Source organism: Hemiscyllium ocellatum (assembly GCF_020745735.1).
Source record: "Hemiscyllium ocellatum isolate sHemOce1 chromosome 27 unlocalized genomic scaffold, sHemOce1.pat.X.cur. SUPER_27_unloc_35, whole genome shotgun sequence".
Classification (NCBI taxonomy): domain Eukaryota; kingdom Metazoa; phylum Chordata; class Chondrichthyes; order Orectolobiformes; family Hemiscylliidae; genus Hemiscyllium; species Hemiscyllium ocellatum.
This window is the reverse complement of record NW_026867504.1, coordinates 54,499-63,189: the sequence shown is the minus strand read 5'-3', so window position 1 is coordinate 63,189 and position 8,691 is coordinate 54,499. Positions and strand designations below refer to the sequence as shown.

At 47.7% G+C, this 8,691-nt stretch overlaps 1 non-coding gene across 1 annotated transcript; it reads right to left on the bottom strand.

Annotated features, from left to right (window-relative positions):
• Window positions 1-388: 388 nt before the first annotated feature.
• On the bottom strand, window positions 389-460 carry trnak-uuu (transfer RNA lysine (anticodon UUU)). The gene has a single exon. It is a non-coding gene; the product is annotated as a tRNA-Lys (tRNA).
• Window positions 461-8,691: the final 8,231 nt, after the last annotated feature.

The following is an 8,691-nucleotide window of genomic DNA, read 5'->3' as shown; positions in this document are numbered from 1 at the left end:
TCCAACCCAAAGTTTGGGTCAGCTACAGCGATGACACAGTCATCAAAAACTGAAACAATTAGTGGAAACCTACAACACCATCAACAATCTCCTTACTGGCATAAAATTCACAAAATAGGAGAACAACAGCATAGTGCCATTTCTAGATATCATAGTAGAGCGAACAGTCAATGGTAATATTCAAAACAGCGTCTACAGGAAGACAACACACGCGAGCCAAGAACTTAGCTACAGGAGCAATCATCCCTAAACATACAAACAAGCCTGAATCAGGACACTATTTCAACGAGCCATACACACTGCAGCAGCCAGTCACTGCGAAGACCAACAAGTTACTGTACAGCACATTTCAGGAGAATGGGTAGCCAAAAAATCCGTTGAAAACAGCTTCCCTGATCGGGAATCGAACCCAGACCGCAGCGATAAAAGCGCCGAATCCTAACCACTAGACCACCAGGGAGATGACAGAGCTGGCTGACAGCTCTACTGTAAATTTCTTCCCTGCCCGGAAATCGAATCCGGGCCGCGGTCGTAAGAAGACTTTCACCTGTGCATCCAACAATGTCTTTTCTTGTATACATTGCTCCTGATGCAGTCTCCTCTACTTTGGGGAGACTGGCGATTCCTCGCAGAGTCAAGTCACAGCGCTTGAGGGAACATCTCCAGGACATCCGCACCAATCAACCCCATCGTCCTCTGGTCCAACATTTCAACGCCCCCTCCTACTCTACCGAGGGCATACGGGTCCTGGGCCTCCTTCAACGCCGCTCCCTCCCCACCCGATGCCTGGAGGATGAACGCCTCATCTTCCGCCTCGGATAAATTCAACCCCAGGCCATCAATGTGGACTTCACCAGTTTCCTCATTTCCCCTTCCCCCACCTTACCTCGGTTCCAACCTTCCAGCTCAGGGCTGCCCTCATGACTTGTCCTACCTGCCAATCTCCCTTCCCACCTATCCGCTCCACCCTGCTCCCTGACTTGTCACCCCCATCCTCACCCCCGTTCACCTATTGTACTCTTTGCTACCTTTGGCCCAGCACCCCCCAATTTATCTCTCCACCCTGTTCCTGGAGATGGGACAAACAGCTGGCTCTGGGATAGCAGTCCACATTGCTCTCTTTGCCGCCAGTTCAGAGGGAGAACATTGGAAGGACAAAGAAGTGAATAATGATCTGTGTAGGAGGGTGACGAACTGTTAATGGAGCCTATTCCTGGCTAACAATAAGTCGTGTGTAACAGCAGAAGATGTGATAACAAGGCTTAATTGCCGCTTAAAGGTCACGAATGATTCTGACTCTGCCACTCCCATAGGCAGCGCATTCCATGCCCCCACCACTCTCTGGGTAAAGAACCTACCCCTGACATCCCCCTTATACCTTCCATCCTTCACCTTAAATTTATGTCCCCTTGTAACACTCTGTTGTACCCGGGGAAAACTTTTCTGACTGTCTACTCTATCTATTCCTCTGATCATCTTATAAACCTCTATCAAGTCACCCCTCATCCTTCGCCGTTCCATGGAGAAAAGGCCTAGCACTCTCAACCTATCTTCGTACAACCTATTCTCCAGTCTAGGCAACATCCTGGTAAATCTTCTCTGCACCCTCTCCAAAGCTTCCACATCTTTCCTAAAGTGAGGCGACCAGAACTGCACACAGTACTCCAAATGTGGCCTCACCAAGGTCCTGTACAGCTGCAACATCACTTCAGGACTCTCGAATTCAATCCCTCAGCTAATGAACGCTAATACACCATAGGCCTTCTTACAAGCTCTATCCACCTGATTGGCAGCCTTCAAACATCTATGAACATAGACCCCAATATTCCTCTGCTCCTCCACCTTACTATGAACCCTACCGTTAACCCTATATTCCCATTCTTACTGGTACTTCCAAAATGGACAACCTCACACTTGACAGGGTCGAAGTCCATCTGCCACTCCTCAGCCCAGCTCTGCATCATATCTAAGTCCCTTTGCAGCCGACAACAGCCCTCCTCACTATCCACAACTCCACCAATCTTCGTATCATCTGCAAATTTACTGACCAACCCTTCGACTTTCTCTTCCAAGTCATTAATAAAAATTACAAACAGTTACAATTTTGAAGTCGGTCGATGTTGAAGACTGGAGGTCTATAGGACCTCCAAGTGAAAAATGAGACGTTGGTCTTCCATCTGGAGCTGAGCTTTACTGGAACACTGCTGCATGCCTGAGACAGAGATGGAGGCCAGAGAACAGGGTGGCGTGTTCAAGTGACAGGCAACCAGAAGCTCAGGGACATTTTTGCGGGCAGAACTGAGATGTTCTGCGAAGCAGTCACCCAGTTTATGCTTCATTCTACGTTGGTGAAACGACACTGTGAGCAGAGAATGCAGTAGACTAGGCTGTGGCAAATGTTCAGGTAAAGTTGCTTCGCCTGGAAGGATGTTCGAGCCCTTGGATATTCAGGAGGGAGCAGGTAAATGGGCAGGTGTTACACATTCGGCGGTTGCTGGGGAAAGTGCCTTGGGACAATGCGAGGTGGGTGTGGGGTGTTGCGAGTGAAGGAAGAGTGGACCCGAGGTGTAACGCTGCTCATTTACCTCCTCTCATATATAAATCCGTGAAGTTGAAAGAACATTCCATAGAATGATTCAGTACCACGTGACTCAAGAACTAATTCGTATTCCTGTTCTGGGGCCAGCGCCATTATTGTGTCACAGCAGCTGCAGGCCATCACCGCGGGCTCGTCCTATGACGTCACGGTGCGGTTGGACGCCTCCGGGACAGTTTATCAAAGAAACCTCCCTGTGGGTCAGGGCAGCCCTGCATCGGGAAGCACTGGGATGGCTAACCACTAGCAGTTTACATGGGGAACATATCTCCACACTTCACAGCCTCGAGGCAAATTTCCCGTCCTCCTACTTAAAATTCAAGAACACTCAACCGAAATTCCCCAGGTAAGTTTGGAAGATTTTTTTCCAGGTGTTCGCAAAGTATATCTAAGAGTATATTGTAAAAGTTTGAACATTGCGAGTGTTGAAATTGTGTGATTCTGAGCGAAATCATAGTTCGAAAAACAAAATGTGGGAACTTCGACAGAGTTTATACGATTTGCACGTCGGAGATATGTCTGCGGGTGCGTGATGGGAGCATAACCCAGGAGGGAAACTATCTGTCCCATTCACTCAATGTCATCTTTAGCAGCTTTCCCGTATGACGGCGCACTGTTCAGCACCTCGTCTTCTGATCTGCTTTCCAAAGATCTTCGACATAATTATTTCACATTGATATACTGGCCCAATGTGCACAGTTGAGATGGCACACTCGTGGAGGTCTGCGGGGTCTTCTCCTTTTCTGTGTATCCTATGTTGAGGAGGGCAATGCTTGTCACTGGTCACTCCGGTGTCAGAGAAAAGTTTAGAAACAAAACGGTTTAATTTTCTGCCAGTAGAGAGGGCCCGGTTCCTGGGGACGGGCAAACAGCAGCAGGGAGACAGAATGAGAAGCAGCTGTTCGGGAAACTCTTTGCCGCTTGCAATTCTAAGAGCAATGTCAAATGTATTTCACACTAAGCAAGACTCAGCTGGTTCAAGAGGTAGGGCGGGGATGGATGGGGGTTCGATGTGTCGCTCGTTGGTCTCGGGATATGATTCTCCCTTTGGGTCTTTTTCTACACAGACTTGCGAGAGATCCAGGACGAGCCCACGTTTCATGGCTTGTACCAAAGTGCTTTCAAAAATTTCACAAAAAGTACCTTCGTTAAACGAGATTGGGCTCCTTGGAGTACGCGTGGTGCAGAAAGCAAGGAAGTGAAATGATTGGAGATAGCGTTAAACAGGTTGACGTGAGTGGTGCGATGTTTGAGGAATGTCAGTGATAAAGCTAGATTAGAAAATGCGAACAGCTCTCCTCGGAGAACGGAAGTTTGAAATCTGGCCTGAAGGAACTTTACCAAGTCATGCGGGGTCTCGACAGAGAAAGTAATGTAGTCAAAATGCTCCCACGCCTGAAAGGATCGGCTGGGTTTGAAAGTCTTGAGGAAAAGAACTAAAAGTGACATTAGGAAGAATGCTTTCTACAGGGAGTGGTTGGGGTCAGAAAATCCCGATCTGACATTTACACAGAGGCATAGACGCAAAAGGGAAATTGATGGTCATGTTTAAAGTAACAATGGGTAGAATTACATGGAGAAGGCAAGAGAATGATACGAATAGACAGGCACATTTACTTACTGTTTCGAACCAGCAGAGCGAAGGTGGGCCGCATGGCCTCCGTCTGCGCTGTGACACATGCTGTGATTCAGTGTGAAATCACAGTTCGACCAACAGAATGTGGGAATTTAGCAAAGACGTTTCTATTTACACAGTCTCCATACGTCTGCGCACCAGCATATTACACGACAGCAATGGAGGTGTTTGACATCAGTCTCGAACGTGCATGCCGCGTGCCAGACGAAATGCTGAAGGGACCCTGTGGAAAGCAGCAGACAGAGTAGGTGCAGAGTGGCACAGCGAGAGTGTGCTGGCCCCTTAAGCCACAGGTCAATGAATCGAAGCTGCCCTTTGTCATGGAACTTTGTTTTGTATCTTGCCTTTGCATCTACTTCCTGAGGGTCTGAATGCCATGTATCATTCCGAAACTCACGCGGTTCAAGTAACATGCTTTTTGGAGGTCTGAGTGGATTTCCCCTATTCTTCGTAGGTTTCCTATGAACTAAATCGCAAAACCACTTCTGTGAAATGCCAATGAGTTGATAAAGTTGAAACACATGCCTTGCAGTTTCGTCCATTCCCTGCAGTAATTCGCCACGCCTGTTCAGACGTGAATGACAAGCCGATCAGTCTGTCACAAAGGGTATCACCATTCAGACATAGTCCCTCACTATTAGTACGCATTTCACGGGTTGTGAATAACCTCAAAGAGAGACAAGTGACAGAGAGTCACCATGGACTCGATCTGCTGAACGGCTTGTGCCTGCGCGTGAATCATGCTACGTGTTTATGCCGTCCCACTGCCTGTCTCTGGGACAGAGAGGCTGCGGGAGCAAAACTGGTTCATTTTTAACCGTCCCTTCCGTGTTGGACTGCCTGCAGTCCCTCAGCTCAGGGCCGTGGGGAGGACTCTCAGTGAGTGAAGGTTTCACTCGGATTCTCTTCATCTGGGACACTTGGGGCTCAGATGTTAACTGCTGTGCAGTCGCAGCAAAGAAGGCGATGCCCACTTTGCAATAGACTTTCCGTAAGATTGCTGCGTGAAGACGATTTCTGAACACCAAGAAGGCTGCACAACAATGTGAATTTACCTGGGCGAAGAGTCCTCGGTGTCCATTTCTCTCTGTCCTGCCAGCACAGCATCTTTCTATCTCCCCGATAACAGACCTTTGGAGCAAGTTCGCAATCAAAGTTGCTCACTTCCCACGCATTAGTGTAACAGATGCCTCTCACCCCAAGGAATTGAGAGATAGAGAGCAGAAGAGCGAATGGACTCTTGCCCTCCAACCCCCGCCCCCCAGAACAACGTGCAAGTAGAAACAAATTGGTTTAGTTATCCGCCAGTGGAGATCGTCCACTTCCTGGGGATGAGACAAACATCAGCGCCCCGGGGACAGAATGACAAGCAGAAGTTCTGGAAACTCTTTGCTACTTGCAATACTTGGAGCAATGTGGAATCTACTTCATACTGAGCAAGTTTCGGCTGGCTCAGAGTCTCTAGTGTACATTGCTCTCTGAGTTTATATTTGCACATTGATGACATGTCTGCACAACAGCACATGACACTACAGCAGTGAAGATCTTTTAACGTCATTCTCGATCTTGCAAGTCACACACCAGATGAAAAGCTGAATACTTCTCTGGAAAAGCTGCCGTGTAAATGCAGGAGAATGGCACAGCGGGTGCATGCTGGGATCACAACCCAGAAGCGAAACCATTTATTCCTATTCACTCAATGCCATCTTTAGCAGCTTTCCCGTATCACGGCGCTCTGCTCTCTCCCTTACCTTGCTTCCCAAAACTTCGGGTATCTGAGTTAAATATGTCACATCGATCCGCAAGTCAAATTTATACAGTTGCACTGGCACCCTGGCGGAGCTCTGAGTTGTCTTGTCCTGTTCTCTGTCGCTGTCTTCTGATCTCGTGTGAAACCTCTTCTCTCAGATGGCAATGAACCGGTGAAGTTGAAACACATGATTTGCTGCTTTTGTGCATTTGCTGCAGTAAAGAAACCAACGCCCGTGTAAGAAAAGACTCTCTGTAGGATTGCTGTGTCAAGACAAATTCTGAACCCCAAGCAGGCTGCACAAAAATGCACTCATCACAATTTCCCTGAGGGAAGAGTCTCCGGTGTCCATTTCTCTCTGTCCGGACAGCACAGCATCTTTCTATCTCTCCGTTAACAGGACCTTTGGAACACGTTCAAAGTTGCCCATTTCCTCCGCTTGACTGTAACTGACTTCTCCTGCCTCACTTAATAGTGAGAGAGAGAGAGAGAGAGAGAGAGAGAGCAGAAGAGCGAATGGGCTCTGGCTTCCACCAGCACAGCTTGCAAGTAGAAACGAAATGGTTCAATTATCCACCAGTGGAGAGAGCCCGGTTCCTAGGGACGAGAGAAACAGCAGCGTCCAGGGAGCAGGGAGGCAGATTGAGAAGCACATGTTCTTGAAACTCGTCCCTGCTTGCAATTCTGGGAGCAATGTACAATGTATTTCGTACTGAACAAGTCTCAGCTGCTTCAGGAGCTGGCTGCAACCATGGCTGGGGGCTCGTTAGTCTGGGATATGATTCTAGCTTTGGGTCTTCTAGTATATGCAGCCGTGTGAGAGTTCCCGGGTTCCAATACCAGGCGAACTCTCATTTCTTAAATTGACATGAGCAAAAATGCCCGATCAATTTTCTCAAAAAGCCGCTTCTTAAATAAGATCGGACTGCCTGAATTAGGGACGGCGCGGAGCCGCCATTGCAGTAAACATGGCGAAGGGAAACACGTGTTGAAAGTGAAAACAAGTATTGCAGATTTTTCGCCCGCGCAATCCGAGTCTGAATGAATCCTCCACCTGCATTACGCTCAATTCTGAGGGTGGTACTTCAGGAAGCGGGGAAGTGAAGTGATTGCAGACAGCACTGAACATGTTAACGTGAATGGTACTGTCCTGAGGAATGTCAGCAATGAAGGGAGATTGGAAAGTTTGGGACAGCTCTCTTTGGAGAACAGAGGGCTGAAAGCTGGCCTGATTGAGGTTTTCCACATCATGAGGGTTTTAGACAGAGGCAATAATGCAGTGAAAATGATCCCAGGCCTGAAAAGATCGAGAACGATTTGGCAGAGATTTAAAGTCATCAGGAAAATAAGTAAAAGTGACATTAGGAAGACCGTTTTCGCACAGGGAGTGGGGTCAGTAAGTCGCTGTCTGACAGTGACAAAGAGGCAGATTCAATGGACACAAAAGGAAATTCGGTGGGCATGTTCAATGTAACAATGTGCAGATTTACAGGGAGAAGGCGACAGAATGAGACACTTATTTACATATTGTGTTGAACCAGCAGAGCTAAGGTGGGCTGCATGGCCTCAGTCTGCGCTGTCACACATTTCGTGATTCTGAGTGAAGTCGGAGTTGGACCAACAGAATGGAGGAAATTTGACAACGGATATATTCTGCCCAACAGGATATTCCATCACAGCAATGAAGGTGTTTTGACATCATTCTCGAAGGTGCATGACACAATGCAGATTCAAAACTGAGGATTCATTTGAATCACTGAGTAATTTGTTTACAGTTATTCAGTTGAGGTGAGCGGAGTTGCGCATTGGGAGCCACTCCAGTTGATCTGTCGAAGCCGTTTTCTCCTGTGTGATAGTTCCACCAGCACTCCAATTTGCTGTGCTTCAAGTCAGTAGATGCAGATTACTGTCCCATACTGATACACGGGCCACGATGACCCAGCTGTGGTGACAAGCTTGTGAAGGGCTGAGTGCTCTTCTCCTGTTCTCTGTCGGCCTCCTATGATCCTAATCATCAAACCTCTCTTCTCCGAGATGGGAATAAACTGGTGAACGTGAAACACATCAGTTGTGGTGTGTCCCATTAGCAGGAGGCCCTGCAGTAATTCCCCACGCTGTTTCACACAGCAGCATCCTCTCGGTGAATTACGCTTGGCAAAAAAATCGATTGAACCAAATCAGTGTCCGCCACTGGATTTTACTGACACTGTGTATAAAATTCAGGCTCACCGTTAATGTGGAGAGGGGCCGTCAGACTGTAGTTTCCGCTCCTTCTGTTGAATAAAGATAATTTTAACAGTGTCCAGTGAGAGGAAAGAATTTGCTGTTGGTGGGAAACATTTCTATCTGAACTCGCTGTCACTCTGCTGCAACAGGAGGAGCTGGGACCTCCTGATAGATTGGAATATAAAGATGGGAGGTTATGGATTATACTGTAAAACTGTCGGTATAATGTTATTCACACCGCGCTGTCACCAACTGACCAAGAGGCTGCGTTTAAATCCCGTGTTTTATTTCTCACATTGTGGGGAGCTGAGCATTTACCCAAACACTGGGCACACCACCTCCCTGACACAGCGTTCACAAATCAAACTGACAGCAAAGCTTCATGTGTGATCGAAAGCTTCCACAAAGGAGACTTAGCTCAGCAAATGTACGGAGGGAACACAATCCTTCCTTGAAGGTGAAATGTAAGAAGCCGAGTTTCAG